Source organism: Delphinus delphis, chromosome 13 (genome assembly GCF_949987515.2).
Source record: "Delphinus delphis chromosome 13, mDelDel1.2, whole genome shotgun sequence".
Lineage (NCBI taxonomy): Eukaryota > Metazoa > Chordata > Mammalia > Artiodactyla > Delphinidae > Delphinus > Delphinus delphis.
In genome coordinates, this window is record NC_082695.1 from 18,497,621 (window position 1) to 18,523,619 (window position 25,999).

Genomic DNA, 25,999 nt, shown 5'->3' on the forward strand with positions numbered 1-25,999 from the left:
TGATCCCTCTACTACTGGGTCCAGCTTGTGACGAAACTAACATCTACGAAGGTCACTTCATAAGTATCCTTTTAAACAGTTTTAGCAGCGACTACTGGTTGGGCTTACAAGGTACTGAGCCAACCCGATCGGTTAACCTATGAGTAACCCGTCGTGCAGGGGAGGAAACATCTCTGAGATACTAAATGACTGTTCTGAGGTTACCTGGGCGAACGTGGCAGAGCCAGGTGTGCACCCAGCACATCTTCGCCTCCTCTTTGTGATGAATTGAATTAACTGCCTTCATGGTATCTCCATCTGACAATCCATTCCCACAATGCAAAGCCAATGAACAATTATATTTTTGGTTCACGTGGGATCGTTAGAGTTTTGGCAAGCATTTAGGAAGCATCTTAACAATAGTTTCAAAAATATTACATTTGAACAATATTTGAACAGCACAGATGGCTCATTGATGTAGAACGATGGGGTAGGGTGTCCTGTATTGGGGAGGGTGGTCAGTGTATAGTTCAAAGAACCTAACGTGCCTTCTTATATATGGGGTCAACAACAGTCCCCTACATCCCCTGAATGGCCTGGGAAAGGCATGGGCTTTTAATGGATCATCTACATCTTCCCCAGACAATGTGCAAGGCAGGATGATAGCAACATTAATAGTTGTCATTTTTAATATTTATGGAGCACTAACTATGTGCCAGGCACTGGGCTGTGCCCTTTGCATAGATTATCTCATTTCAATCTCATCACAAACTTATGAATTCAGTTCTATTATTATCCCCATTGAACAGATAAGAACATTGAGGCTCAGACAGGTGAAGTACCTTGCTCAAGGTCACATAGCTCCTATGCAGTGGCTCTGGGATTTGAAGCCAGGTTTGCAGGACTCAAAGAGCCCATATACTCACCACTAATTTTATGGGGGTTTCCAGTCTATGAGGGACCTTTCAGCACACGTGGACCTCTTGACACTATCCCACACATCACACTGACTTTTATTCTATCAGTCAATCAGTCATTCAACAACCAGAGAATATACTGAGTCCTTTTTCCAGGCCTGGTGTGATGGCTACAAGACTGAATAAAATAGTCTCCCCACTAAGAGCCACAATCTATGTGTGCACATGGTGCTAGGTGAGGTCCAGGAAGAATGAGTAATGCTGGTCCTGGGTTGGACGGATCCCTACGATGCCGCCAACCGTACGCCATATTCCATGGAATCCATGTCAAAACTGGCCTTTGTCATCTTCCAGTGTCTGATTACTGACATAGCAATGGGCGTAGAGCAAATCCATATCACGTCTGAGCCAGAGGGAACCTTAGGGATCGGATTGTCCCCACCATACAGATTTGGAAACCAAGGCCCCAGGAAAGAATGAGACTTGGCTAATGTCACAGACAGATCCAGATCCCAAACCCAGGTCTCTTCACTCCCCTCTGAGTTCCTTCCACAAGAGCACTGTGACAGTTAAAGTTATGTGTCCACTTGACTGGGTCACTGGGTGCCCAGATATTTGGTCAAACATGACCCTGGGTGTGCCTGAGAGGGTGTTTCTGGATGAGATTAACATTTGAACTGGTAGCTCGGGAAAGCAGATTGCCCTCCCCAATATGGGTGGCCCCCACTCTTGGGCATGGCAGTAGGAAGATTGTTTTCCCTGTGAGAAGCTTCCTAGATCCCTTTCGTGGTGGGCAGAATTAAGACCCCTAAAGATGTCCATGTCCTAATCCCCAGAACTAGTGACTCTGTTATCTTACACGTAAAAGGGACTCTGCAGCTATGATTAAGTTAAAGGTCTCAAGATGGGGAGATTATCCCAGATTATCCAGCGGGTACAACGTCATCACCAGGGTCCTTAGAAGAGGGAGGTGGAAGGGTCAGAGTCAAAGAAGGAGATGTGACATGAGAAGGTAGACTAAGGGAGAATTCACTCTCTGCCTGACTGTCTTCAAGCTGGGACATGGGTCTTCTGCCTTCAGACTCAGACTCAGACTGGACCTTACACCATCAGCTCTCCTGGGTGTCCAGCCTGCTGACTGCAGATCTTGAGACTTCAAAGCTTCTGAAATTGAGTAAGCCAACTCCTTACAATAAATCTCTGTCTCTTTCTGTCTCTGTTCCTGTCTCTCTCGGTTCTGTTTCTCTGCAGAACCCTGACTAATGCAATCACTGTGCAGGCAGTAGGCTGGGATTCAGGGCATATGTGCCATCTAGGAAACCTATTTGCCCTTTCCTGTGGCAATCCAGAGTTCTCTGCCATGTGGGATACACACACTCATAGTATTCCATGAGGCACTTTTAGGTGGTTCACATATCAAGTTTCCTTAAAATGTCAATAGTTATGTAATTATTTTAATGGGAATACTTAGAAAATTTATAAGTGAACATCGAACCTTGATTTTCCATGTATTATTACTTAGGATGAAGCTGAATAAAATAGTGAGTTGATGGAAGATTCATTTAAAGAGAAACATGCAGCTCTGGGAAAACCCCTGAAGGTAGATCAAGAAGTGCTGGAGTTTGGGAACATCATTCGTCTGAAAAAGAGATGTTAATGGAGGGGATTTTGAATTCTTGGGCATCGCAGGGGGAAGGTATTTTCCCTCTGAGAAGCTTCCTAGATCCCTTTCATGGTGGGCAGAATTAAGACCTCCGAAGATGTCTACGTCCTAATCCCCAGAACCTGTGACTCTGCTCCCTTACATGCAAAGGCGACTTGGCAGATACGATTAAGTTAAGGGTCTTGAGATGGGGATTATCCAAGAGGCACAATGTCATCACGCGAGTCTTTAGAAGAGGGAGGCCGGAGGTCAGAGTCAGAGAAGGAAATGGGACATTAGAAGCCGAGACCCGAGTGATGTGATTTCCAGCTTTGACGATGGAAGGGGGTCATGAGCCAAGGAATGCGGGCAACTTCTAGAAGCTGGAAAAGGCAAGGAAACCATTTCCTCTAGTGCCTCCAGAAGGAACAGAGCCCTGCCCATAGCTTGATTTTAGCCTAGTGAGACCCACTTTGGACTTCTGAGCTTCAGAGCTATCAGAGAATAAATGTGTGCTATTTTAAGCCATCAAGTTGGTGGTAATTTGTTACAGCAGCAATAGGAAACACATACACCCTTCAACATCTCTAAGGGGCCGCTTACATACTCTGAGGACACCCAGAGGGATCCTTCAGTCTCCCTTCCAGTGCCCCTGCCTTCCCTCCTTCAGTAACAATAACACCGTCGGCCTATTGCCACATCTGGGTGTTGAGCGTCACACGTTTGCTAGCTGAGGAAAGCCTTCCAGAATCGAGGCAGGTGGTAGCATCACCTGTCTTTCATACGCCCCTCCACACTGACTCCTCCCCTTCTCCACACTGCTCTCTGCCTTAGTTGCGGTGGTCTGCATGGACCACATCAACAGGCTCTCTGACTTCCACTTGGGTTTGGCCAATATGAGGGCAGGAGATGAGAAGGTGGGTAGAAAATGGTCAAGGCATTCCCTCCCCCAGCACCACTCTCTCCCTGTGGGGCCACCAGGCTTGGCTGAGTCCCTCTACCAAAGACCACGGTCCCTCAGGTGGCCCTCTACACACACTTTTCTCCAGGTTTCTGTCACCTCTCTCGCCCTCCGCCTTTTCAGGACTAGAGGTGGTAACAGCTCCCCTCTGGCACAAACCCTGATGTGCTGCACCATTCCTTGCGATTTCCCCACTTCATGATAGTGAGTCATGGCTTCCCCCTGGCTTCTGCTGCGACCATAGATGATGCAAACATGACACAGACAAGTTAAGTCACTTGTCCAGGATCCAGAACCAGGCAGTGGGAGAGACAGCACTGGAGCCCAGTTCTGTCCAAAGCCCTTGGCCAGAGGTTGCCAGGGCAGCCCATGGGCTGTGGGCTGCAGAGAGCCAGGGAACAGGTTGTATTTCATTTTCCAATCTGAGTTCACGGCTAACAGCTAACGATTTGGAGCTCTGGAATACAAACCCACAGGTCCGCTTCTCTTGAACGATAAAACGAACCAGCACAGTTTGTTCTAAGTGCTTTTGTGTGTTAGCTCATTTCATCCTCTCAATGACCCCAACGAGGTAAGTACTAGCAGTAACTCAATTTTCTATATGGGGAAACGAAGATTTCCCCATATAGAAATGGGGAGGCACGAAGATTAAATGGGGAGGCACGAAGATTAAAATCACTTGTCCAAGGTTACTCGGCTAAGCAAGCAGAAGAGCTGGGAGCTGAACCTAGCTCAGCGGTCAACTATGGTAAACTGAGCCCCACGTGACCTGCGTTAGGTCACCTGCCTGGCCCCTGAGGACATCTGAGTTTGCAACCCCTTCCCTGGGTTCTTCTTCCCAGGGTAAGAAGACCGAAGACCTCCCCTCAGCCTCCTGGGATGGGCTTGGCTCATTCCTGGCAGTCATTTTCATCCCAAGCAGTCTTGGCCACCGAGAGGGGGAATTCGTCATCATCTCAAATGCAGCTCACTTGAAAGGGCTCTGCTCACGGCTGTCTCAATTGCCCAGCACCAGTGCCGCCTGACCCAGTATTTGTCCAGCCTCGTGCATTTCTGATGGCATCCAGCGCCTGGCTGGAGCCAGTGGGAGCCCGTGGTTCCCATCCCTGTGCCCACGAACACACAGAACCCTTGTTCTCCTGGCCCCCACCCTTCCCAGCACAGGCTGGACCCTTGCCTCGCTTGTCTGAGTGGGGCCTCTAACTTTGTCCTGCCTTGGGCGCCATCCCCTATGAGCCTGCCAGTGGGGAAAACAAGCCACGCAGAGGCGCTTCCTAAAAAAATCTCAGAAATCAGAGCTGGCTGGGCCTCATTCTCCCAGCACATTGCCTTCGGAATGGGCGGTTTTCCTGGGTTTTGTTTCCTCTGTTTCTCTTCTCACTCTTCCTCCAGTTTCTGCTTCTGTGCATCCCAGGGGAGGAGGGTCTGGCTAAATGTCCTCATTGTGAGAGTAACTGAAGTACCCCAGACACCTTGAGATGGGTCCAGGAGGCCAGAAAAGGGATCGACGGCCCTCTTATCACAGAGCAGCCCTCCTGATGTCTGGCCCCAGCGTGGGCAGGGGGAGGGCAGGGAGAGAGTAAAGAGAGCCGTTGGAAAGAACAGGTAGGACCTTGGGTGGGGGGTAAGGCAATTTCTAGAAAAAAAGATGAGACGTGTTATCTGGCCAAAGAAAGCAATTAATTGGCCATTAGCCTCTGGAGTAGGTTTTCATCTCCCAAACTCCCAGAGATTAGAGAGGGAACTGGATTAGTCCCAGGGGGCACCCCGGTGGAGTCCCTGGCCAGCACGTTCACTAAATATCTATGCGGTGACTTTGTGTGTGAGGCATTCTGGGAGATGCCTGGGAGGGCCACATGGAAGGGGACACCGAGCAGAGTGAGCCCGACATTCTAATCCTGACTTTGATTCTAACTGGCAATGTCTCCTGGCAAGTCCCTTTCCCTCTGGGCATCATCAATTTCCCCAGATATAAACTCAGAGGGTGGGCTAGGTGATCCTGGCTCATCCACCTCTGACCAAGCAGAGTTCTGGAACTGGAGGGTGGTGATGGGAGCACAACAGTATGAATGTACTGAATACACTGAACTGTACACTTCAAAGTGGTCAAGACGGCAAATTTTATGTGTATTTTACTGCTATTTAAAAATTGGGGAGAAAAGGTAAAAAATTTAAAAAGAATGGATTTACCATCTATTAAGTAGATAACACTATACAAAGAAGGTGGCAAATATGACAGTGCCTGCCTTAAAGGGGACACTTTACCTCAACGAAGAGAGGTTTTTTGTTTGTTTTATTCCAAAAGTCTGTAAACTGCACCCACAGGGTCAAATCCCAGATCCAGCTGCCTGTGTTTGTAAATGATGTAAAGAAGGTTTTGTTGGAATGTGAAAGAAAGGAAGGCAGGGGTGGGAGGCGGGGTGGTGAGGAAGGAAAAGAAAGAAACTCTCTACAGCAGTGTGTGTAGCATACACTCTTATGTACCTTATATATATCCCCTTCCTTCTACTTGGCTAACAGAACCCCTATCTTTCGAAGGGGGTAGCGATTTGCCAATTCTCAAGGAACGCATTATGACTGATCTAAACCAGTGGTCTTAACTGGGGGCGATTTTGTCCCCAGGGGACATGTGGCAATGCCTGGAGACATTGGTTGTCACAGTCAAAGGGGAAGGTGTCCTTGGCATTGGATAGTGCTCCAATTCTACAGTGCACACAGGATAGCACCCACAACCAAGAATTCTCCAGCCCCAAATGCCAACAGGGCCGAGGTGGAGGAACGCTGCTGTAGATGGCAGGTCACTAGTTAGACCAGTAAACCAATAAGTGGGACCTCATCGGAGCAAGAATCCTAGGAGATGGTGTGTGATACTGTGAAGAACAGTCAGAGGAGCCCCAGCGGAGCAGAGGCTGAGCCCTGGGGGCGGGATGAGAAGGAACAACACCGTGGAGGGGCCAGGAGCCCCGATCTCAGGAGAAACTCAGGTCAAAGGAGGGTTTATGAGGCGAGGACCCAGGGTCAGACGTCAGACCTTCCCGCCGCTGCAGCAGGAGGCTAGTTCATAACTCCAACAACGGGCTTTTCTTAAGAGCTTCTCATGGAGGTCTGCCCAGCGTGCCCACTCGGCCTGGCCACAGCTAGACACACTGGGCTCGGGGCCTGACTTCCAAGAGGGGGCTGTCTGTGTTGCTTCTGGACCCAGGATGGGTCAGGATGGGATGGGCAGAGAGCCTGCCGAAGGGAAGGCCAAAGTGAGGACCAGGACCTGTTCCCAAGCACGCACCTACTGCACCCAGGGCCCACCCACTCCTCTCTGCATCACCTCCTCCCTCTTCTGCTTCGGAGCTACAGGCGGGCCGGATGCAGGATGCAGGATGCGACACTCCATCTCCTTGTCTGAAGGAGCCTTCCCTTGAACAGATTCCCACACATCCTTCCCATCCCCATATCCACACCTCTTCCTTGGAGAGCCCCTCTTGAATCCCTGAAATAAACTGAGTCTCCTTCCTTTAGGTTCCCATAATGCGCCAGCCTTTCCCCTCGGAAACGTTCATGATGCTTCCCTGAAATTATTTATTTGAAATCTGTCTGATCAGAGGGGAAGGAGAGCAGAGTGGTTAAGAGCACAGCCTTCCATATCAGGCCAGTGCAGCCGGGCCAGGAGATCCAGGTTAAGGAGGAAGAGGTTTCACATGGCCCGGGGGCTTTGTGAAATTTACAAAGTCTCCTTGTAGGGCACTTTGAAATGCAGCCTTGATACTTAACACCTCAGTGGGAATCCTTTGATCATTTCTCCTTCTCAGACAAGAGGGAAAGGAAAAGCACTTTGGGGTGATGCCATTACCTAAAGTGTGAGGGGGGAGGGGTTGTGCATCCTTGACTCCTGCTTGGGAGTCAGCCTCAGACTCCTGTGTCAGACAGGTCTGCTCTACTCCTGGCTGTGTGACTCTGGACAACTCACTCCACCTCCCTGATCCTCACAATCCCCACTTGTAAAAACAGGATGACGTAGTCATCTCACGATGTTGTTAGAGGCTTTAACGAGGCGATCCATCCAAAGCACAGTGCCTGGCATGTAACAAGTGCTCAATAAACAGCAGTTGTCATTATATAACAGTATCTGACACTTGAAAAGACTCTGAACTTGATTCCTAAAGACCTGGATTCAAACTTGGTTCCACCACTCATTCCTGCAGGGTTTTTACTCACATCACTTAACCTTTCTGACCCTCCTCTGTCATATGATGAAAGGAATATGAGCTCCGGAGAGGATAAAGAAAAGGCCTGGGATCATCGCCATAATAAATACAATGGTAGTTCTATTTATTGATCCATTCACTTCACTATTTCCCAAACCCTTCCCTTGCTCAGGCCCCCATCATCTCACACTCACTCATTCATTCAACGAACGTTCATTGAGCATCACTATGAACGAGCCAAGCTTCACATTCTAGGCATCGGGGAAACAATGATGAAGGACACAGAAATCCCAGCACTCACAGAACGGAAATTCTTGTGCAGTAGTTCTCAACTTGGGGTGGTGTTGCCCCCTTCCCCTGCCAGGGACACTGGCTAATGTCTGGAGACGTTTCTTTTGGTTGTCACCTCCTGGGGAGGAGATGCTACTGGCATCTAGTGGGTAGGGAGGCCAGGGATGCTCCAAAAACTTCCCAGAATGCCCAGGACAGCACCAACAAGAATGATCTGATCCAAAATGTCAGCAGCTCCGATGCTGAGAAACCTTGCTCTTGAGAGAAGAAGCAGAGCGTAAACAAATAAATATGTCAATCATATGGTAGATTAGAAGGTGATAGGAGCTGTGGAGAAAAAGCAGAAAAAGGGTGCGGGATGCCAGGAATGGGGATGGAGGTGGTGAGAAGGGGCTGCATTTATTGAAAGTCGTATGTGGCGCAGGAGATGAAGCTCAGAGTCAAAGATGACTCCGAGGCTTTTGGCCTGAGCATGTGGAAGGATTAATGAACAGCCCTGCCCAACAGTCTCTTTATAGCCATGCTTAACCCCTCCCTACCTGCACCTCCCACTACCAGTTCCCCCTCCATACAGCAGCCCGGGCAACCTTTACATAGAAATTTGATCCACCCCCACCCAGGTTTCCCAAATGCCCGGTGTACCACCCAGGCCCAAAAGGTCATCCATGACCTACCCCTCCAGGTCCCCTAGCCCTCTCCCCAGCCCTACTCTTCTCCACCTCCAGCCACAGTTCACCTGATTCACCTCCGTAAACACACCAGCCTCTCGCCTCTCTCTCCCATCGGGAAAACTGCCTTCCACCCTCCCCCATCCTTCAGCCCTGCCTGACCCTACTCCTCTTGAAGGGCTTGGTTCAGATGTCACCTCCTCCAGGAAGCCCTCTTGGAAACCCTCCACTGGATGAGAGACCTCCTCTGGGCTTTCACAGCCCCCATGCGTCCTCCACCAAAACACTGATGTGCTGGTTTGTAATTCCCTGCCTCCTGCACTGGGCTGTGAGCTCTGTGAGGTCAGGCGTCAGAAGAATCTTGCTCACCAGGGACCAACAATCCGGGTTTGCCTGGGACTGAGGGGTTCCCAGGACACTTAGATGTTTAGTGCTTAAACTGGGAAAATCCCGGGCAATCCAAAACCAGCTGGTCACTCTAATTCTATCCCTGATGCTTAGCAGAGTCCAGCCCAAGGTAAGCACAATTCATATTTGTTTAATGAATCTTAAGTAGGAGACTTACAAATGTTTCCTAAATGGATGGAGAAAGTTCATTGTCAAGGAGTTAATAATCCAAAACCATCAGCCAGACTTCTAGAAGCCCCTGGCAGACCTGGTATATCCTGCCTCAAGCTCCAAGGACCATTACCAGTCACGGTGTTTCTGCTCTCCAGCTAGGGCCCAGGTTCAAGAGTAGGGTCCAGGCCCACCCTCCTGTCTGCACAGAAATGGAGGTCAGGGTGGTAGGAAAAGATCTGGAGCAGTGAGTCCATCAACCTAATTCTCCTGGATTGGAGGCCAGCCCACCCTGGGTCTGGCACTCAGCTGCCCCACCTCGGAGCTCCACGTCCTCGTTCTTTTTCCTGGCCCAGCCCTGTTATCTGACCCTCCATCCAGGACAGCTGATCCTCCATCTTTTGGTAGCCTGAAAAGCTAGAAACTTGAAAATGCTTCTCAGGTTTTATTTTTCTCTTTCTTTCGTAGTTTCTTTTTTATTTTCTTCTGGGGCCATCAACCCCCCTGCCCCCCAGCCCCCATGCTTATCACAGTCTGAGAAAAAGGGGCTAACTGTGTCCTCTGGGCTGGTGGCCTCTGTGTTAAGACAAAAAGTTACTGGGTTGTTTTTGCCCATGTAAATTTGGACCCCTGTGGCCTTATAGGACAGAGAGGGGCACACCCCACACCACATACGATTTTTTTGTGCTGAAAGTAGAAAAAAACTTGCTTAAACAGGATAGCAGAGATGTTCTCTGTGCATAAACCAAAGCAGGGTGGTCCAGATGGAGTCCCCCCAGAGGTAATTATCTGTGGTGGTGGTGGGGGACATAGGGGGTCTTTCCATGGAACCCATGACCCACAGACAAAAGAAAACATAAAACAAAGATGTACAATTTGATGAATTATTGCACAGTGAACACACACCCATGTAACCACCTTCCAGGGCAAGAAACAGAACCTGGCCAGCGCCCCAGAGCCCCTTCTGTGCTCTTTTTTTTTTTTTTTTTTTTTTGTGGTACGCGGGCCTCTCACTGCCTTGGCCTCTCCTGTTGCGGAGCACAGGCTCCGGAAGCGCAGGCTCAGCGGCCATGGCTCACGGGCCCAGCCGCTCCGCAGCATGTGGGATCCTCCCCGACCGGAGCATGAACCCATGTCCCCTGCATCGGCAGGAGGACTCTCAACCACTGTGCCACCAGGGAAGCCCTGTGCTCTTTTAAAATCACCCCCCTCCCTTCCTCACCCAAGATCACAACCATCCTATTTCTTCCCTGTTTTTCTTTATAATGTGTTCACCAAGCATGCATTCCTAAACTCTGGCTTCTGTTCTGAGCTTTCTGTAATTAATACTGTATAGTATATGCCCTTTTGTGTCTGGCTTCCTTTGCTAGGCATTACTTTTGCATGATCCCTCTGTGGCATGCAGCTATAGCCTGCCCATTTTTACTGCTGTGTACTATTCCATGTTATGATGGAAGCTCATTTTACTTGTCTATTCTACCATAATGGACATTTGGGTAGTTTCTGGTTTCTCACACTTATGACTACAACATATATAAAAAGAACATATGTACTCATTTCTATTGAGTCTATATCTCAAAGTAGAATAGCAGATTAGAGGATGTATCATGCCATTTAAGAAAATATGGTCAAGCAGTTTTCCAAAGCAGGTGTACTAATTCACACTCCTATCAGCAGCATCTGAGGGTCCTAAGAGCTCTTTTTAAATTTCAGTTAATAACCACAGCTTTTTGCTGTATGTATGTGGCAGGCTTGGAGTGTGAGCATAGGAACGGTGCTAAATGGCTTCCAGACCCCCCTCAAGTGGGCAGTCTGGCAGAGGTGACACAGGTTAGTTAAATCATCACACAGCACTGTAATCACAAACCCTGAAGGAAAGAGATGAATCTTGTAAAGTACACAGCAGGGGAGGTCTGACCTGGCCCAGGGGAGCCCCAGAGGAATTCTCAGAAATCATGCTTCACCCAAGACCCTAAGGAGGAGTTGCAATTAGCCAGGTAAAGAGGGGTGGAGGCGGAGAGGGATGTATGCTGGGCGGATGGCACGGCATGTGCAAAGGCCCTGAGGTGGAAGGGAGCAATGTGAGTTTAAGGAGCTGAGAAAACAAAGGCCCAGAGAGATCAAGAAAGTCTCCTGAGGTGACACAGCAAGTTAATAGCACAGTTGGGTCTAGATTCCACTACTAAGGGGTCCTTGGGGCCCATGGGTTAGTGTGAATGCAGCTGGCTGCCTTAGAAGGTAGGGCCCCTCTCAAGAGGCAGGACTGCTGGATTCAGGCACACTGAAGTCCAAGTCTCAGCTCCAGCATGTCCCAGCTGTGTGACCTTGGGCAGATCCCTTCACCTCTCAGAGCCTCAGTTTCCTCATCTGTAAAACAGGAGAGTGATATAAAGCCACAAGCTTCAGGGCTGCTGTGAGTAAAAGAAGGGGACTATGGTTTGAAAGGGTCTGCCATAGAGAGGGTGCTAAGTACATACAAGGAGCATGAGCCTCTATCTCCCTTTCACCAGGCTGCTGGGGCTGGAGTTTTACAGGAGGAGCTAAGGTTGGTGAGTACCTGCTATGTGCCCGACACCTTCTCAGGAGGCAGGAGCTATGATGACCCCCTGAGGTTGCAGATGAGAAAACCAAGGCTCAGAGAGGTGGAGTGATTTGCCCTCCGTCACACAGCAGGAAGTGGGATGGGAGAGCCAGGATCCAACCCTCCCTCACATGGAGGGATGGCAGCTGAATTACCTTCGCAGCCTCTGCAGAGGAAGTTTTATCCCAGGAAATCAATAGAGTGAAGCAGGAAATCAGAGAGAACCTTAATAATCTCAGGCAGCAAAATGAACTGCTTCTAAGCAGCCGTTCTCACTGAATCCGATCCACGGAGCCTATTACAAATGGCGCAGCTCAGAATAAAAAGGTCTTCCAGTGGTCATCCAAGGGGATGCTGACGGCATGCAGCACACAAACTGATTCAAAACAACGGGCTGGTGTGTTTTCCAAGGGCATCCCCAACATGTGCTCACTGTGGTTCAGAAAGAACAGGCCCCGTGTCCCCCAGATGGGGGAGACCTGGCTCTACAGCAGAGGTCCAGCTGAGCCCACAGACATGCTTGTTTGGTCTGTGCTGTGTTTCAAAACTGCCTGAATTGGTGACCAACATTTACAACCACAGAGATTTTGTGTAATACCTTGGAATCTTCTTGGAAAAAATCCTTGAGAGATGTGGCCACCTGGGCTCTGTTCTTGTGGGGAGACGGTGGGCTGGGGTGGGAGTGGATGCTCCCAGTAGAGGGTCCACTGGGTTTCTGGTTCACCACTGACCCTCTGCTCTGTCTCGCTCCTAAGGGACCCACCTACCCCTGGAGGCATCTGGATTTGCGTCCACTCCCTGCATCCTTTGAGCCATCACGGCTTTTAGCCAGTGAAGTGATCCATGAGGTGTGGTTTGTTAGGGGATGATGGCTTTTGGCAACCAAAATTGGAAGGAAAGTGACAGGTCCAAGGTTCATAGGGGCCAATGGGATGTCCAGGTTGAGTCTTCTGGTCATGGGTGTCTCCCATAGCCCTGAACACTTGAAGAGCCCCTCCCTGGCCTATATTATCACCATGCTAATAATAACATCGTAGTAGTAGCAGGAGCAGGAGCAGGAGCCGTAGCAGTAGTAGTCGTAGTAATAACATTTACTGAGTACACTGCATGCCGGGGTCAGTGTTAAGTACCTGGCATGATCAATATCATTAAATCTTCACCTCACAACAACCCTCTGAGATGAGGACTGCCAATAGGTCATTTTAGTGTGACCAGCATTTACTTCCTCTTCTTAGGTTAACTGGGTCCTGATTTTCCTTTGGGGACCCATCCTACTCCCACTTTTGGTCTTTGTGGTTCAGGAAACCACAAAGGTTGATTCACACCCTCCCCACCAGGAGGATCCAAGGTGGTCATATGACCCCCATCTGACTGAACAGCATAGTCCGTTTCTCTGATTCCAGGAGACCTACAAGGTCTCAATTCCAGAACTTGTGGGAACAGGGCTTGCAGCCGACACCATGTAATCATGGAGTTACTGGTAGGCATCTGTGCACAGATGAAGATAGCCAGAGCCAGCTGGAGAAGGAAGCCCACTACAGAGAAAAAGGAGAGTCAAGAGACTGGGAAGGACGGAGAGAGAGAGAGAAAAAGTGAGAGAATGCCCTGAGACTCTGTCAAAGTCCTGGATCCTGCCAAACCTGAAGCTAGTTGCCAGTTACATGAACCAATACAGTCCCTTTTATGCCTGAGAATAAGAGTGTAATGATGTTTACACTGGATTTTCTGTCACTTACAACTAGAAGAATCCCACGAATATAAATACTATCATTATTTTCATTTTACATATGAGTAATTGGAAGCTAAGGAGATTGAAATAAATTATCCAAAGCCACACAGCTGTGAATTGGTAGCGCTTGGATGTGAGCAAGCTTTCCCCTAAACCTAAAGCTGTTAGGTCAGAAATCTTGGTTTCTTACAGGGCTGTCCCTCTGCCTCTAGGAGCCAAGAGTTGGGGATTTTAGAAACAGCCTGTGTTCAGAGCTACTGGTACACTGTGGTGTGTTGGGGGAGGCCAGGAAGGGCTGAGGAGACGCTGCATCAAAGTAAAATATATAATTATTATATAAATCAGTTCAGATGCCACAAGGAGAAAAATCAAAGCTTTCTGTGGCATTTCCCCCATGCCATTTTTAATTCTATCTTATCAAAACACAGCTGGGACTTGCTTTTCAAAAGGAAAAAACTCCCTTAATTAAAAAAAAATTCTCTGATTAAAGTTAAAATAGCCCACGGGCCATCAGGTGACAATGGAAGGAAGACAAAGGCATTTCAGCAACTTAAAGCAGATTAAAAAACTAATTTGTTGACTCTTTTTGCCAAAGCTCACCTCTCCCCTGGAAAGCTGTGTATTTTGCATAATGAAGCTAAAATCCTGAAATCACTGCTGTCCACCCAGCTCCTTCTTTGTGGGGATTTCAACGGGCTCCCACCTCACGTGGGGGTGTGGTTTCTTCTTATTGTTCTGGTCAGGGTTTAATAGACTCATTTCACTCACTGTGCTTAAAACCTTTACAAGGCTCCCCACTGCTGGAAGGATAAAGAGCAAAACACTTATGGGGCTGGCAAGGCCCTGAGAACTGTCTGCTTGACAGTGTACCAACTCTTCTACAATCTAGAAGCCTTTGGTTCATGCCACTTTCCTCACCTCAGGACCTTTGCACATGCTGGTTCTGCTATCTTCCCAACCTTTTTCACCTGATGGATCCTATTCATCCTTCAGAGCCCAGCACATTTTTCTCTCTCGAGGAAGTCTTCCTTTCAAAGGCCCTAATCTGTGCACCCCCAGTGTCAGAGACCTTCCTTCCTGGCAGTTACTTCAAGGAATTATATGCAGGTTAGTATCTTGTTTTTCTCTCCACCATCTCCACAGGGTCTGGCACACAGTAGGTGCTCAATAGAAATTTGTCCAATAGACCAATGGGTAAACCTTGGTGAAAGGGAGTGCATGGTACTAGCGTACCATGGGCTCCTCAACACTGGGGGTCTTCCCTTTGCTGCGTCCAAAGCCCCATCCCATATTCTCCCAGGTTGTTTCAAAATCTGCTTGCACACCCACCTTTGGGTGTGCATGGTGCTTTGGGGCTGAGACCATACTGTACGGAGAAAGGAACACAGGCTCTAGGGTCAGACCCGGGTTCAAATCCCAGCCTCTCTAGACTTTTAACTTATTTATTTTTATTCTGGTAAAATATACGTAAAATAAAATTTTCTACATTAACCATTTTTAAGCATACAGTTTAGTGGCACTAATTACATTCACATTGTTGTACAACCATCACCACCATCCATCTCCAGAACGTTGTCATCTTCCCAAATGGAAACTCTACCCCATTAAACACGAACTCCCCATTTCCCCCTCCCCCAACCCCTGGCGACAACCATTCTACTTCCTGTCTCTATGAATTTGACTACTTTAAGAATGTTGTATAGAGAGGGCAGACAGCAGAAGCAACAAGAACTACAATCCTGCAGGCTGTGGAATGAAAACCACATTCACAGAAAGATACACAAAATGAAAAGGCAGAGGGCTATGTACCAGATGAAGGAAAAGATAAAACCCCAGAAAATCAATTAAATGAAGTGGAGATAGGCAACCTTCCAGAAAAAGAATTCAGAATAACGATACTGAAGATGTTCGAGGACCTCGAAAAAAGAATGGAGGCAAAGACTGAGAAGATGCAAGAAATGTTTAACAAAGACCTAGAAGAATTAAAGAACAAACACCTAGGAGAATTAAAGAACAAACAAACAGAGATGAACAATACAATAATTGAAATGAAAAATAAACTAGAAGGAATCAATAGCAGAATAACTGAGGCAGAAGAACGGATAAGTGACCTGGAAGACAGAATGGTGGAATTTACTGCCACAGAGCAGAATAAAGAAAAAAGGATGACAAGAAATGAAGACAGCCTAAGAGGTCTCTGGGACAACATTAAACACACCACCATTCTCATTATAGGGGTCCCAGAAAGAGAAGAGAGAGAGAAAGGACCTGAGAAAATATTTGAAGACATTATAGTTGAAAACTTCCCTAACATGGGAAAGGAAACAGCCACTCAAGTCCAGGAAGTGCAGAGAGTCTCCCACAGGATAAACCCAAGGAGATATACGTTGAGATACATAGTAATCAAATTGACAAAAATTAAAGAAAAGAAAAATTATTAAAAGCAACAAGGGAAAAATGACAAACAACATACACGGGAACTCCCATAATGTGAATAGCTGATTTCTCAGCAGAAACTCTACAAGCCAGAAGGGAGTGGCATGATATATTTAGAGTGATGAAAGGGAAGAACCTACAACCAAGATTACTCTACCTGGCAAGGATCTCGTTCAGATTCGACAGAGAAATCAAAAGCTTTACAGACAAGCAAAAGCTAAGAGAATTTAGCACCACCAAACCAGCTCTACAACAAATGTTAAAGGAACTTCTCTAAGTGGGAAACACAAGAGAAGAAAAGGACCTACAAAAACAAACCCAAAACAATTAAGAAAATGGTAATAGGAACATACATATCAATAATTACCTTGAATGTGAACGGATTAAATGCTCCAACCAAAAGACACAGGCTTTCTGAATGGATAAAAAAACAAGACCCATATATATGCTGTCTATAAGAGACCCACTTCAGACCTAGGGACACATACAGACTGAAAGTGAGGGGATGGAAAAAGATATTCCATGCAAATGGAAATCAAAAGAAAGCTGGAGTAGCAATACTCATATCAGATAAAACAGACTTTAAAATAAAGAATGCTACAAGAGACAAGGAAGGACACTACGTAATGATCCAGGGATCAATCCAAGAGGAAGATATAACAATTTTAAATATATATGCACCCAACACAGGAGCACCTCAATACATAAGGCAAATGCTAACAGCATAAAAGAAGAAATCTATATTAACACAATAATAGTGGGGGACTTTAACACCTCACTTATACCAATGGACAGATCATCCAGACAGAAAATTAATAAGGAACACAAGCTTTAAATGACACAATAGACCAGATAGATTTAATTGATATTTATAGGACATTCCATCCAAAAACAGCAGATTACACTTTCTTCGCAAGTGCACACGAACATTCTCCAGGACAGATCACATCTTGGGATACAAATCATGCCTCGGTAAATTTAAGAAAATTGAAATCATATCAAGCATCTTTTCCAACCACAATACTATGAGATTAGAAATAAATTACAGGGAAAAAAATGTAAAAACACAACCAAATGGAGGCTAAACACTACGTTACTAAATAACCAAGAGATCACTGAAGAAATCAAAGAGGAAATCAAAAAATACCTATGGACAAATGACAATGAAAACACGATGATCCAAAACCTATGGGATGCAGCAAAAGCAGTTCTAAGAGGGAAGTTTATAGCAATACAACCCTACCTCAAGAAACAAGAAAAATCGCAAATAAACAATCTAACCTTACACCTAAAGGAACTAGAGAAAGAAGAACAAACAAAACCCAAAGTTAGCAGAAGGAAAGAAATCATAAAGATCAGAGCAGAAACAAATGAAATAGAAACAAAGAAAACAATAGCAAAGATCAATAAAACTAAAAGCTGGTTCTTTGAGAAGATAAACAAAATTGATAAAGCTTTAGCCAGACTCATCAAGAAAAAGAGGGAGATCAATAAAATTAGAAATGAAAAAGGAGAAGTTACAACAGATACTGCAGAAATACAAAGCATCCTGAGAGACTACTACAAGCAAACCCATGCCAATAAAATGGACAACCAGGAAGAAATGGACAAATTCTTAGAAAAGCACAACCTTCCAAGACTGAACCAGGAAGAAATAGAAAATATGAACAGACCAATCACAAGTAATGAAATTGAAACTGTGATTAAAAATCTTCCAACAGACAAAAGTCCAGGACCAGAGGGCTTCACAGGTGAATTCTATCAAACATTTAGAGAAGAGCTAACACCCATCCTTCTCAGACTCTTCCAAAAAATTGCAGAGGATGGAATACTCCCAAACTCATTCTATGAGTCCAACATCACCCTGATACCAAAACCAGACAAAGGTACTACAAAAAAAGAAAATTACAGACCAATATCACTGATTAATATAGATGCAAAAATCCTCAACAAAATACTAGCAAACAGAATCCAACAACATATTAAAAGGATCAAGTGGGATTTATCCCAGTGATGCAAGGATTCTTCAATATATGCAAATCAATCAGTGTGACACACCATATTAACAAATTGAAGAAGAAAAATTATATGGTCATCTCAATAGATGCAGAAAAAGCTTTTGACAAAATTCAACACCCATTTATGATAAAAACTCTCCAGAAAGTGGGCATAGAGGGAACCTACCTCAACATAATAAAGGCCATATACAACAAGTCCACAGCAAACATCATTCTCAATGGTGAAAAACTGGAAGTATTTCCTCTAAGATCAGGAACAAGACAAGCCTGTCCACTCTCACCACTATTATTCAACATAGTTTTGGAAGTGCTAGCCATGGCAATCAGAGAAGGAAAAGAAATAAAAGGAATACAAATTGGAAAAGAAGAAGTAAAACTATCACTGTTTGCAGATGACATGATACCACACATAGAGAATCCTAAAGATGCTACCAGAAAACTACTAGAGCTAATCAATGAATTGGTAAATTGCAGGATACAAAATTAATGCACAGAAATCTTTTGCATTCCTATACACTAATGACAAAAGATCAGAAGGAGAAATTAAGGAAACAATCTCATTCACCATTGCAACAAAAAGAATAAAATACCTAGGAATAAACCTATGTAAGGAGGTAAAAGACCTGCACTCAGAAAACTATAAGACACTGATGAAAGAAATCAAAGATGACACAAACAGATGGAGAGACATACCATGTTTGGATTGAAAGAATCAACATTTTGAAAATTACTATATACTCAAAGCAATCTACAGATTCAGTGCAATTCCTATCAAATTACCAATGGCATTTTTTACAGAACTAGAACAAAAAAATCTTAAAATTTGTATAGAGACACAAAAGACCCCGAATAGCCAAAGCAATCTTGAGGGGAAAAAAACGGAGCCAGAGGAATCAGACTCCCTGACCTCAGACTATACTACAAAGCTACAGTAATCAAGACAGTATGGTAGTGGCACAAAAACAGAAACATAGATCAATGGAACAGGATAGAAAGCCCAGAGATAAACCCACGCACCTGTGGTCAACTAATCTATGACAAAGGAGGCAAGGATATACAATGTAGAAAAGACAGTCTCTTCAATAAGTGGTGATGGGAAAACTGGACAGCTACATGTAAAAGAATGAAATTAGCACCCTCCCTACCTCCATACACAAAAACAAACTCCAAATGGATTAAAGACCTAAATGTAACCCCAGACAGTATAAAGCTCTTAGAGCAAAACATAGGAAGAACACTCTTTGACATAAATCACAGCAAGACCTTTTTTGACCCACCTCCTAGAGTAATGGAAATAAAAACAAAAATAAACAAATGGGACCTAATGAAACTTAAAAGCTTTTGCACAGCAAAGGAAACTATAAACAGACGAAAAGACAACCCTCAGAATGGGAGAAAATATTTGCAAACGAATCTATGGACAAAGGATTAATCTACAAAATATATAAACAGCTCATGCAGCTTGATATTAAATAAACAAACAACCCAATCCAAAAATGGGCAGAAGACCTAAATAGACATTTCTCCAAAGAAGACATACAGATGGCCAAGAGGCAGATGAAAAGCTGGTCAACATCACTAATTATTAGAGAAATGCAAATCAAAACTACAATGAGGGGGCTTCCCTGGTGGCGCAGTGGTTCAGAGTCCACCTGCCGATGCAGGGGACACGGGTTTGTGCCCCGGTCCGGGAAGATCCCACATGCCACGGAGCAGCTAGGCCTGTGAGCCATGGCCGCTGAGCCTGCACGTCCAGAGCCTATGCTCCGCAATGGGAGAGGCCACAACAGTGAGAGGCCCACGTACCCCCCCCCAAAAAAAAAAACACTACAATGAGGTATCACCTCACACTGGTTAGAATGGGCATCATCAGAAAATCTACAAACAACAAATGCTGGAGAGGGTGTGGAGAAAAGGGAACCCTCTTGCACTGTTAGTGGGAATGTAAACTGATACAGCAACTATGGAGAACAGTACGGAGGTTCCTTAAAAAACTAAAAATAGAATTACCATATGATCCAGCACACCCACTACTGGGCATATACCCAGAGAAAACCATAGTTCAAAAAGACACATGCACCCCAATGTTCACTGCAGCACTCTTTACAATAGCCAGGTCATGGAAGCAACCTAAATGCCCACTGACAGATGAACGGATAAAGAAGATGTGGTACATATATACAATGGAATATTACTCAGCCATAAAAGGAACAAAACTGGGTCATTTGTAGGGACGTGCATGGACCTAGAGGCTGTCATACAGAGTGAAGCAAGTCAGAAAGAGCAAAATAAATATCGTATATTAATGCATATATGTGGAATCTAGAAAAATGGTACAGATGAACTGGTTTGCAAGGCAGAAATAGAGACAGACATAGAGAACAAACATATGGACAGCAAGGGAGGAAAGTGGGATGGGTGGTGGGATGAACTGGGAGATTGGGATTGTCATATATACACTAATATGTATAAAATAGATAACTAATAAGAACCTGCTGTATAAAAAATTAAAAAAAGAAAAGAATGTTGTACACGTGGAATGATACAGTATTTGTCCTTTTGTGTCTGGTGTATTTCACTTAGCATAATATCCTTAAGGTTCATCCTTGTTGTAGTGTGTTAGAATTTTGTTCCTTTTTAAGGCTGAATAATATTCCACTTGTGGATGGACCACATTTTGTTTATCCCATGCCGATGACGCTTGGGTTGCTTACACTTTTCCACCATTGTGAATAACGGTGCTATGAACATGGCTATATTACCTGAGAAAGGGATAATAGAGCATCTTCCTCGGAGGGATGTTATAAAGATCAATGAGTGGGACTTCCCTGGTGGCACAGCGGTTAAGAATCCACCTGCCAATGCAGGAGACATGGGTTCGATCCCTGGTCCGGGAAGATCCCACATGCCGTGGAGCAACAAAGCCTGTGCACAACTACTGAGCCTGCGCTCTAGAGCCCACTAGCCACGACTACTGAGCCCACATGCCACAGCTACTGAAGCCTGCGCACCTAGAGCCCATGCTCCGCAACAAGAGAAGCCACCGCAATGAGAAGCCTGCACACCACAATGAAGAGTAGCCCCCTCGCCGCAACTAGAGGAAGCGCGCGCGCAGCAATGAAGACCCAACGCAGCCAAAAATAAATGTATATTTAAAAAAAAAAGATCAATGAATGGAAACACAAAAAGGGCAGAGCACACGTCCCAGCACGTAAAAGCACCTGTATCAGTCAGGGACCATCAGGTAATAACAGACGGCTCACCCCAACGGTGTGACCAAGGACAGTTATGATGGGAGGGCAGAGTGTGGGGAAGCCACTAGGGGTGGGTAGTGCATCCCCTGGGGCCTGGCAACAGAGAGGGGCCGTGACCACCCCCAGACCAGAAGGGGCAGGGGAGGGAGGTTCCTGAATGCAGAGGACCGCAACAGGGGCTATCAGAAGACGCCACCGCCATCACCTGTTGTGCTTTCCTCACTGCACTCATCACTATTTAAATTGAAGCTATTCAGTTATTTATTTATGCATTTTTGTTCTAACTCCCATTCCTGGAATCACCCCTAGGACAGCAGGGCCTCTCTTTGCTCAACACTTTATCCCCAGGGCCTAGACAGACCTTGGTACATGGTAGGTGCCCAGTAAATATTCATGCCTGGTGCATCTAAGCACTCAGTAAATATGTGTTGAATCAACGAATGTGGAATAATTCATTCACTTTTTTCACCGTGGTAGCCAAACAGCTACCCTCCAAAGATATCCATGTCCTAATTCCTGGAACCTAGGACAATGTTACCCAACATGGTAAAAGGGACTTTGCAGATGTGAGTAAGTTAAAGATCTTGAGATGGGGAGATTACCTTGGATTATCCAAGGGGCCCAATGTCATCATGTGTCCTTATTACAGGGAGGCAGGGGATTCAGAAGTCAGAGATGGAGATATGACAATGGAAGCAGAGGTCAGAGTGATGTTGGGCTATGAGCCAAGGAATGTGGGCAGCCTCCAGATGCTGGAAAAGGCATGGAAGTGGATTCTCCCCTAGAGAGTCCAGAAGGAACAGAGTCCTGCTGACTCATTTTAGATTTCTGATCTCTAGAACTGTAAGAGAATAAGTTTGTATTGTTTTACATCTCTGTGCTTGTGGTCATTTGTTACAGCAGCAACAGGAAACTAATATGCTCACATGTGAAAGTAGCATGGGATCTAAGGGGCTGTGGACCTGTCATGGGTTGGTGTGTAGAAGGCTCAGGTTCTAACCTCAGGTCTGCCACCAACCCTCTGCAACCTCGGGCAAATCCCACTTTTACAGTGTCCAGGGGGGTGGGTGAGAGGGCAGATGGGCTGAATTTACTTAGTAAATACTCATAGCAACCCTAGAAGAAGGCACTATTATTATCATTCCCATATTACAGATGAGCAAACTAAGGCACATGCCTTCCTTATTTTATTTCCTAAGGTGGTAAACTAAGGCTGTGTCAACACTGTTGACATGTGTTCATTCTGGGGCCAGGCTGAGGAGGCAGCAGCTACCCCAGGGGAGCCCTTCTCCCAGCCATTGCTGAAACATGCAAGGCCCCTGAGGCCTAAGCTTGGAATGGACACACTGTCACTTCCACCAGTGACCAAAGGTAGACACATGGCCAAACCCAAAGTGAAGGATCAGGAGCATAAACCCTGCCTGCCCCTTGAGTGGGAAGAACAGCAACGCTGCATGGCTGAGGGCGTGGATACAGGGAGGAGGGAGGAACTGGGGCCAGTGATGTATTTACCCCAATAACCAAACACTAGGCAAACCTCGGAAAGGGTTCCCACACTGCACTGCCGCGCTCTCCTCACCAGCTTCCGCAGCCCCTGCCTCATCAGCTCCTGGTGAAAATCTGGAAGACCCTGAGCAGTAACATTTGCAGTCTGTGGGGACCCCATCCCCATCTTCCCAACATCTGGACCTGCTCCAGGGAGCCGTTCATCTCTGGCAATTTCTTTCCTCACTTGATTTGTTTATTTAAGGAAAACAAGTTGCTCCTAATTAGAAACTGCTGTCGAAATGTTTGGTGCATCCTAGGCTGCCTATGTTCAGACCTTCTGCCTAAAATTATACCTGTGCTCTGAACATCTGTGAGTCTGTTCAGCGACTGGCCTAAGCGCAGGCTTCTGGTGAGGGAGACGTGGGCTATTGTGGGGGCCAAAGGAGTCGGAGGCAGAGGAAGGCACGGGCTTCAGAGCAAAGGCACTCGGGAAAATGAACATCCGACATCCCAACGCTCTGCTCAGACCTGGCACCACCGATCACTGAATCAACACTCGGAAGGTACACGCATGAGCACAGTTCAGAGGTGCAGAGCAGACAGAAGAGGAGCTTTAAAGGTTCGGAGATGTGTTCTGTTTGGACGCTCTTGGCTGTGTTTACAGCTCCGCCACCCCACACCTTTATAGCCCTGCAGACACTCAGACACACCTGCAGAGATGCACACGCTCAGAAACGCACACGTACACATGAGACACGCACAAAAGTTACACTGCCCCACGGACAGGCAAACACACGCAGAAACACACATCATACACCCAGGGACTCATAAGAAGATGCAATGCAACACCCCAGGTACACACATTCAGAAACTTCTGCACGGAGACATGCACAAAAGTCACACTGCAACATCCAGGAAGACACGTTCAGAGACACTCACGTGCACACCGAGACACACTCAAATGGACACGGCAACGAACTCACCCAGAGAAACACATGCATATACACAGAGATACAACCAAGCACGCAATGCTTCACATAGGTACACACACTCAGAAACACGTGTGTACACGCAAAGATACACAAGTTAACACTGCAAGACACACAGGTACACACCCACAGGAACACACACATACGCAGACACAATCAAATGTACCCTCTACCGCTCAGATGCACATGCTCAGAAACTCACACGTATACATAGAGACACTCACAGGGGCTCCACCATGGCAAACAGTCACACACACATACACAGAGAGAAGTGTGCAGTGCTATGCACATATATGCATTCAGAGACACAAAGGTACATTGAAAAGCATGTAGATAGATACGCGCGTAAGTTTACACTTACATCATTGAACACACATGTGTTCATGCACACACATGCAGGCGCTCACAGATGCCCACACAGATGTGCAGACAGCACAGCTACCAAAGCATGCGCCCAGGCCGACCCGCACCGCTCCTCAAACACAGGGCTCAGCACACAGACCCTCACAACACACAGCTGCATCTGTGCAGCCAATCACATACATACAACTGCTTAACGCTCACAAATGCATACGCGTACCCACACTCACACTGACTCACATAGGCACGCGCACACGCACACACACACACACACCCATAAATCCATGGACATGCAATCTCACGAGTACACTCTCATATTGACACTAGTCTCACATGTGCCCACACACACTTAAGGCTTTTATGTAAGTCATACTCACATGCGCACACGTACACATACCTACATGAGAATGCATACATATGCACACGTTCACACACATGTGTCTACACAGACACACACATCCTACTCGGCCAGGAAAGCAAAGTGTTCATTTTCTGCATCCTGAAAGGCGAGCCCGCAGATCGAGCTAACACATGGTGGAGTTCCTCCTGCCCCAGTCCTGACTGCACGCCTGTTAACTCACTCCGTGTTGGCCAAGATGAGGTCTGCCTTCCCCGTCGAGGTTTTAGCATGGTCCCAGAGAAACCCTAGTCTGGGGAGGGCAGACATGCTGGACTTCTCTGTCCTGGGTCCCTACGCAGCTGCAAAGTTGAAGCCGTGGGGACAGCTTACCTCTATCTCCTGTTGTTCTGGCAATGCAACAGCTGGATGCATCCAGTCCTCTCAGACCGCCTGGGGCTCCCCACTAGGAGCTGCTGGTCCAGAAGCACTTTTATGAGGAAGCAGTGAGGGGGCGGGGACTGCAGGTGTCAGGTGATTGGAGAGAACAAGGACCCTGCTCCTCAGTCAACGATCACCTGGTGCTCAGATAGGACAGGGCCAGCTTCCCCGGGGATAACAGCACCCAGACGCCTGCACAAGACCCCAAAGCAGACAGCCTTGCTGCCGCATCCGTGTAGCTCACTAGATACACTAAGCACTTTCCATGCACCATCTCAGTTTGTTCTCCCAACACCCTTCTGAAGTAGGAACTATGAACTCCTCATTTTACAATGGAGGGACCGAGGTTTGGAGGGTGAAGTGACTGGTCACACTCAGATGGATCTGAGTCCTAGATCTCTTAAACACTAAATTACATTGCCTTCTGGGATTCTGAAAATTGCATCTGTGACAATCACTCAGGGCCACAAGAGTGTCTGAACTGGGATTTCTGAGGATACGTGAAATCTCTTCATTTTACAGAAGCAGTAATGGGCCCAGAGAGGTCTAGTGATTCGCCCAAAGTCACATAGCAAATTGAGGGCAGACCTGAAGTTCAACCTCCTGACCCAAAGATGGGGTTTCCCCAGAACATCAAGTACTGGCCTCTGACACCCTGGAGGAATCCATGGGTCCCAGCAGCCTAGAGAAGCAGCTCCTAGCCTGGCCCCAGGTCAGAATGCCAAGCAAGGGCAGGAGGTCTTCAGACTCCCACCTCATGCCTCAAGTACTGTCCAGGAACCACACAGCAATGCTATTCCCTAGAGGCAAACGCCAAGAGTGACCACAGGGCCAGGGAAATACATCTAGCTGTCAGGTCATGGCCAGAAGCACCTCCACTGCCTGCCTCACTGACCAACTAGTCCATCGATATGACCCCAGCCCTAGGCTGGAACCCTAGGGAGGAAGCATGATGCCATCTAGGGGGCTGTGACCACAGGGGTGGCTCCAAAATGATCCTTGGAGACCAGGTGGCCTCTTTGGAGCATGTTTTTCATTAGAAGGAAAGATAATCTGGCCAAACTCATGAGCTATGTGCTGGGCTCAGCAAAGCCTCAAGGGGCCTGGATTGGGTGGGGGGTACCCACACCCTCAGAGCTGGGGATGCGAGC

The 25,999-nt window shown here is 46.7% G+C and overlaps 1 protein-coding gene across 1 annotated transcript in view; it reads right to left on the reverse strand.

Annotated features, from left to right (window-relative positions):
- Positions 1 to 25,999, reverse strand: part of WSCD2 (WSC domain containing 2) — a 98,445-nt gene that overhangs the window by 71,507 nt on the left and 939 nt on the right. The gene's annotated exons all lie outside the window — the stretch shown is intronic.